Source organism: Pygoscelis adeliae, unplaced genomic scaffold (genome assembly GCF_000699105.1).
Source record: "Pygoscelis adeliae isolate BGI_AS28 unplaced genomic scaffold, ASM69910v1 Scaffold83, whole genome shotgun sequence".
Classification (NCBI taxonomy): domain Eukaryota; kingdom Metazoa; phylum Chordata; class Aves; order Sphenisciformes; family Spheniscidae; genus Pygoscelis; species Pygoscelis adeliae.
The window spans coordinates 3,033,416-3,041,048 of NW_008824467.1; the positions used below are offsets into that span (position 1 = coordinate 3,033,416).

A 7,633-nucleotide genomic window follows, 5' to 3' on the forward strand; every position below is an offset into this window, starting at 1 on the left:
GAAATTTGTTTGGTGAGGAAACATGATCACCTTACTACAAAAGGGGGAACTAAAGACTTGTTCTGAGAACAATCAAGAGACACAAACGCAGGTTCCAGTCCAAGTAGACTTGCTTAATGCAAGGGGAAAGGACTTCAGCAGTGAGTAATGAATGCAATGGTGTGGTATGGCATAGACAGAGACATTTAAGAGAAAAATACAAGCACATTTGGCTACAACATAATCTTGCAGGTTCAAGCACCACCACCAGATACCCTAAAGTCACTTTCCAAACCACAAATCTCAGACGAATAGACTCAATGGGAAGCAATAAGTAATTTTTCCTCACCTACCGTGCTACAAAAGCTAGGGAAGAAATAAGAAAATCAGGAATGGAGTGCGTTGAGGTAGGACTTCAAGGGCACCATTTAGTACGTAGAAAGAAGGTCAGTACATTTGATGCAGCAGAATGCATAAATGTTGTAAGTACCAAAGAAAAAAGACTTACATTCCATATCTTACTGGTTCTCCAGTGAGAAATAACAAGGTAAACAATCCTAGAATTTTTAGTGCTAATACACAGGCTTCATGGCAAATAGAAGCAATGCACGTAAGCACAGCATATTACTGCCATCACCAAAAAGTGAAAAAGTATAGACAGTAACTAACACAATGCTTTGGTAATCTCAGTAGCAGTGGAAGGCCAAACTTCCTGGCACTATTTTCCATATACCAAAATCTTCATACTACCAAGTGCTGAAAGACGTACCTTGGAACAGTGCAAGGCTAGAAAGGCACTAATAGTTCATAGGAATGATACCAATGGGCTCCACAACAGAGCACCAGGACCACAGAAAGGACTGGGTATGCAGGCAAACATGAAGAAATCCAAATCCAATTTCAGAATTAATAGGATTCTTCGCTTACAAGTTTTCCATAGCTTACCTGTTGACACATACACAATATCTAATCGATTACATGTCAGGTGAGTTTAAAATTGTATTCTTCTAATGCATCACAACTTCATTTTAGAAGAACAAAACAGTTCTAGTTTTGTCATTTATATCAGATTTCCCCATTTTGTCTTTGTATTTAACTATCACCTGAGCACAGCATGTAGCCTTGCTAACTAAGCAGAAAACGTAGCTGTAAACAGGCTGGGTTCTGAGGGTGCTGAGAAGTCAGTCATGATGCACGAGGAACATGGAATAACAAGCAGGCAACATGAAGACAAAGGGCACTAGAAATTCAGTAGCAGCGCTAAGGCGATGGTGATCTCTAAGAAAGCAGTTGTGAGCCGAAGTCAGTCCATCATCACCAGAAAAGTTTCCAATCTCACACTGTTTCAGCTCGTGCAGCAATAAAACAGTACCAGAGAAGCCAAGCTGGGAGCTCAAGGACAGATTATTTAGTATTTATGCAAAGCATATTAGCTGCTCTGTGTGCATGCTTGTCCAGATGAAGCCTAGTAATTAACAAGACACTGAAACTTTGCCAGTGAGAAATTAATTTGCACAATACATTTTTTTAGCCCATCTATAATCATAGGAAGATCTGTAATTTGGAAAGTCCAAATAATAACAAAGCCCACCCCTTAATAGTATTAAGTTACCAGAGAGGAATACTTGCAATAAGTTTAGAATCTTCATTTTAAAAATATCCTATCTGCACACCCAAATATCTTTTTCTACAATTTAACAGTCTAATATTTTAGATACCAGTTTATTAGGCACTAATGGCAACAGACCTTCTCAAGTCCGTTTATACTAATACTATAGTCTTCATCAAGAGAACTTTCTCCTGATTACTCCATACACACACAGGCTCAGACACTGAAAATGTCTTATTATATCACACTGCACACTTAAACAAATACCAAATCAGATGCTCTTTTAAGGAATTTATAATTTATTAATTGAAACAGCCAATTTGGAACAGAATCCTGTCAAAGAAACTATTGCCAGTATTTTTTAATTCCAGTCTTCACTCTGAAACTGAAGATACAGCAGTTTAATTTTTAATTAGTTTCAAAATCTGAGTTAATTTATGAGAAATCTTTTTGCCTTTTTTTTTCCTGTTAATCTTTTGCAAGATGCCCACCCAGCCGCTCTCTCACCCCTCCCCAAAAGGACAGTGGGAAGAAAATAAGATTAAAAAGCTCATGGGTCAAGATCAAGACAGGGAGATCACTCACCAATTATGATCATGGGCAAAACAGACTTGACTTGGGCAAGATTAATTTATCGCCAATTAAAATAGGGTAAGATGGTGAGAAACAAAGACAAAGCTAAACACACCTTTCCCCCAACCCAATTCTTCCCAGGCTCAAGTTCACTCCTTCACTTCCCACGCCTCCACCTCATCCCCTTCCCTGAGCAGGGCAGGAAGACAGGGAAAGGGGGTTGTGGTCAGTCCATGACAGCTCCTCTCTGCTGCTCCTTCCTCCTCATGCTGTTCTCCTGCTCCAGCATGGGGTCCCTCCCACAGGAGACAGTCCTGCAAGAACTGTTCCAGCATGGGTCCTCACCACAGGGCACAGTCCTTCAGGAATGGACTGCTCCTGCATGGGCTCTTCTCCAGGGGCCACAGATCCTGCCAGGAGCCTGCTGCGGTGTCGGGTCCTCCACGGGCTGCAGGGGGACAACCTGCATCACCATGGAGTCCTCTGTGGGCTGCAGGGACACCTCTGCTCCGGTGCCTGGAGCACCTCCTCTCCCCTCCTTCACCAACCTTGGTGACTGCAGGGATGTTTCTCTCGCATATTCTCACTCCTCTCCCACAGCTACTGTGCAGCTTTTTTACCCTTTCTTAAATATGCTTTCCTGGAGGCGCCACCATCTTCACTGCTGGGCTCAGCTGTGCCCTGCAGCGTGTCCAGCACAAGGCAGCCCCAGCCTCTCCTCACAGAGGCCCCTGCAGCCCTCTGCCTCGCAGCACCTGGGCACAGACACCCAGTGCATTTACTAAAGCAACACTCATATCTTTCAAATTTGTGAAATTCCAAATGCTATAGGTGAGTAACTGCTTTTTTAAAGCAGCAAGTGCTTCCAGGAAAAATAGCCTACGGCACACTTTTCAATTTAAGAAACCACTGCTTCCGAAGCTTTTGTGTCCACACACAGACCCACCACAAGCCGTTTGCCAGATGTCACTTTAAAAACTGAGAATGCAGTAATAGAAAAGATAAGTTACAATGGATTCAAGGGATAAAGATAACCTTGAGTATAAGCTTCAGTATTTATCAAGTAGATTAGTTTTGTGAATGGTACTAGCATTTTGAGAGCAAATCACAATGCAGGAAAAAAAACTAATAAAACCCAGTAGAATACTTTAGAGTAAATAGTAAATAAACTGATTACTGAATATCTTCTTAAAAAAAATATTTTCTAATAATGTTTAAGTAATGCTTTATTGAGTGTTTTACTGAAATTTAAGGCAACAATGCATGAAACCAAATACTTTATTAACTACATAAATGTCAGTTTCCAAAAATGCATCTATTATATGGACAAATCTATTATATGGTAACTTATGCCCTTCCCTCTTCTGCTGTTGAACCAACAGATACTCCAGTTACATTATGGGTATGCTTTTTTAATATAAACTGAAATTAGCACCTTTTATCAGATTCCTGCTAAACAAACAACGGAAGCCTAGTACATTTTTCACACACTACATGTCAGAAGGAAGACACACAAGCATTCCTGTCACAGTTTCTCCAGGACACAAGTATTCTCTTACAACATTTCCTAATAAAATAATCTGCAGCTAATCTGAAATAAGGAGAGTACTTAGACTTTCTCCATACTGAAGTTCCTATACAACATTTTATGAAGTATTCACCTTAAAAATACAAAAGGCATGCATGGTTTTTATTTACACTGCACTTACCTATGACAGAGTTATACTGTTGATGGCAGTATCTTTTCTTCACCATAATGCTCACATTCTAGAGGAAAAGCACTAAAAGGCAAAGATATATATATGTAGTATTTGCAATTACTTGAGCATGCAAAAACTTCTGATACAGAATGCAAGTAAATTACAAGTTATGGGAATTGCATTAGTTTTCCTGGACTATTAAGGAAGATCCAGCAGATTTTTTTCAAAGACCTAACATAATTTGTAGGGCTCAGAAGTCAGACACCATTCAAAAGTGTGCATCACCTAAAGTGAAAAAATAACACATACAGTGTAAGCGTTCTAAATTATTTGTGTAATCCTTTTCTTGCTATGTGCTAGTTATATGGGGTATATTCTCCTCACATGCAATCTGCCCGAAAAACGTGCCATCCTCATCCTCATTTCACAGCTTGATTTTCTGTTTAATTTTCATTTTTCATCTCTGCCTACATAAATGAGCACACTTGACCCAGAAGTTTCAGCCAGACATCAAGGAATATTGTTAGGATTTAAATAAGCATTCTTGACAAAAAAAATATGTAATTAAATATCAGTATAATGGCAAACACACCATCAAAGCCAAGTTAACAAAGCAACGTCATAAGAGCGAAATTACTATTTATGTTGAAGTCTGAAGAGGAAGAGAAGGCAAAGGAAGCTATGAAAAAAAAGTCAAAATGGTATTACATAGCAGGAAAAGTAATTAGATCTTAAGTAAAAATTAGATCTACATTCCATATAGATTGAGGATAAAAAGTTAAATGAGACTGGAAGACCTAGTAAGGAAGCAGTCAGAGTAACTGAGATGCAAAACTAGCATCAGCTAATAGATATTTTATTTATTTGATGGAATTTGACAGATATTCCCAAGCACTGTAGAGAGTGCCTGAAAAGCAAGGAGAGGAATGGTGAAGACAAGCAAGAAAAGTGAAGACAATACCTAGATACATGTTTCAGTTGACTGACAGCAGTCATACACCTAACACCTGCAGAAAAGTAAAAGGAATCTTGGGCTCAGTTTTAGAAACGTAAATTAAAACTGATGGCAAAAGACAGGCTACTGGTCCGTATCAACACATGACAAATACAGAACATACAGTCAAATTAACCAAATAAATATAAACTTAGCCACAAGACTATAGTAATACCATCCCCCAAAAAAATCCCAATTTGCAATGAAGTATGTGAGGACAACTGCTTTTGTTGGGTCCACAGAGAATTAACTATTTCTGCCAGTACTGGCTTTACCACATTTGATGTAAGAAGTCAAAGGCAGAACATACTAGCTTGGATTCATCAACACATTGCTGTGGCTGAACTGCTAACTCTGGAACTACAGTAGTTACTCCCAACTCAGGAGGGTTTGCTCAGTTCTCTGCTCCATTGAATGAACATGCTATAATTCACCTACATGCATTATCACTTCCAAACTTTTGCGCACTTAACCTCACAACTTCAGTAATGTTCTTTCTGACTTACAATAGGTGATTACATACTTCAACAAAGCCACGGCAAGGACTAACTGGACCATTCCCTAAAGACCTCTACTGTCTAAAAGTTAGATGAGCAATCTTGCAATATTTGAAGAGGACAGACAGACAACTATTTCCTTAAAGGGACATTTTTACTCTACAGAATATGTTTTAATATGGATGATTTGCCCACAAAGCTTGCTTACTTAATAGACAAGGAGATTGCAACTCAGAAAATCCAGCTTGTTTGAAATGTTTGTTTTGCATTCTCTCTGTTGTATAAAATTCTACAGAGCAACTGAATGAGTTTTAATGGAACTATACAGGTGTGTAAACAAAAATGATCCTTCAATTCACCACTATACTCACACTGTTTTTTATTTAAATTCATGTTGTGCAGTTGTATAATCCTGAAGAACTCAGGACTCTGAAAACTCTAAGAATACATACAAAATTAGACATATAGAAATTAAAATTAAGCAAATATCTCACTTCCAAATTAATTCATTATGGGCAAAATTTGCTATTTTTTTCCTCTAACAAACAGATTATGATCTCTGAACAATTTATACTTAAAGAGTATTTGCCTAAACATCTAAAGAAAACTGTTTAAAGGCACTGAAGAACACCGCTGTAATTTATATACATGGTGAATATATGGGCGAGTTAGAAAAACATATTCAGGCTCTATTCTGTCTTCTGTTCCGTTATACCCTCGGTATATTCAACAGCTTGGCTGCTATTATAACAAGTTCACACATCACCCAAAAGAACACATTATATATTAATCAAACATATGCCGCTACAGAAAATCTGTGAAGCAAAACAATCTTAACCTAAGCCTACATTGGAGAAATTTTCCTTTAAATCCTCCTAATCTTTTCCTCCTTGATTCAGTATTCAAAACCTAATAAAGCAGTGCAACACCAGCTATAAGAAAAAAGGATAATAACACAAGGCCACAATAATTTGATCAAATCTTCTAATAATATTCATATTAAAGTTCTCCTTTTTCACATGCCCTGGAAACAACTGCCAGTTCTTTAGGTTGCACCACTACCAAAGATCATAGATACCCACTCAAACACCATTTCTTTCACATCTACTTGTGAAAAGAATCTCAAAGCCCCAGTGGGACTGGCAATTTTAAAGCACTATTGAGTTTTATTATCACACAAGTAATATCTTGCACAGCCACACTCACATAAGAACATCCCATTCAAAGTTTGCTTTAGGGTCAAATTATTGCCAGAAAGTGGCAGGCTGCTAAAATTCAAATTCTAATACAGGGATTGGCACACAGGAAGAAGTGACACCTAGAAAACATTTTAGACATCCCTAGATTACAGAGATGTATATCTACGCATCTCTCTAAATCTCAGTTGACAGTGTCCCAATTAACACTACCAATGACTATATGCCACATAACAAGAACCCTACTCTGCAGCAATAAAGACTTTCTAGGACCCTATATAAGGCAGGATAAAAGACTAACTCATTTAAGCACCTTCTTTATTCATACATCTCTCAAATGGCTAAGCCTTCAGCAGCAGCAGCACCACCGTAATTACATGCAAATTTACATACTCCAAGGTGTATGTCATAACAATGTTCGCATTCAAATGTGCAAGCCACCTTTAAAATAAAAACTTACTAGCTACTTCCTTCCTTTTTCATGTTCCAGATTTACTCTTAAATAAACCTATTAAGAGAACATTAAAGCTGTTAAATAAAACATTCCACTGTCTGGAAATGACAAAGTTAAATGAAACATGCAACCATAACTGCTCTCTTAGGTATCATATGCATTACCTTTCAGAGTTTAATTACAAGATCCCATATCACTGTTAGTATCACTATACTAACGTTTTTCTTTAGTTTTAGAAAAAGCATACAGTAACACAAGAGCTACGGAGGAAAAAAAAGATTCCATGAAACAAAAGCAAAGACAGTAAAGAAACACCTCTGGTTTAAGCATAAAGCAAAAATTCACCCAGGCTCCTACCATTTTCATACATCTTCAGTTTTTTTCACCCCTCAGGCTTCTTTGTTCACATACTTGTACTCCCAAGGTCTCATGGTTTTTGGCACTGACATTAATCTAGCAGCAAATCTTCTCCTCACACCTTCTAGAAGAGTGCAGATAAAGTTTCTAGTGCCTCTCCCACAGATTTCCAAGACCCTTCCTCTAACGTTATATATAGTAGGTGAATTATTCCATAAAAACTAAGTAGCCTTTATTACAGACAGAGAACAGTCACTTTCAATTTCCAATATTC

The 7,633-nt window shown here is 37.9% G+C and overlaps 1 protein-coding gene across 1 annotated transcript in view; it reads right to left on the reverse strand.

The window, feature by feature from the left end:
• CSNK1G3 (casein kinase 1, gamma 3) overlaps positions 1–4,872 on the reverse strand; it is a 67,208-nt gene extending 62,336 nt beyond the window's left edge. The window contains exons 1-2 of the mRNA XM_009321101.1: positions 4,823–4,872; positions 3,871–3,942 (exon numbers count right to left, since the gene is read on the reverse strand). The gene's annotated coding sequence lies outside the window, so the exon portion shown is untranslated. The remainder of the gene's footprint in view (positions 1–3,870; positions 3,943–4,822) is intronic.
• Positions 4,873–7,633: the final 2,761 nt, after the last annotated feature.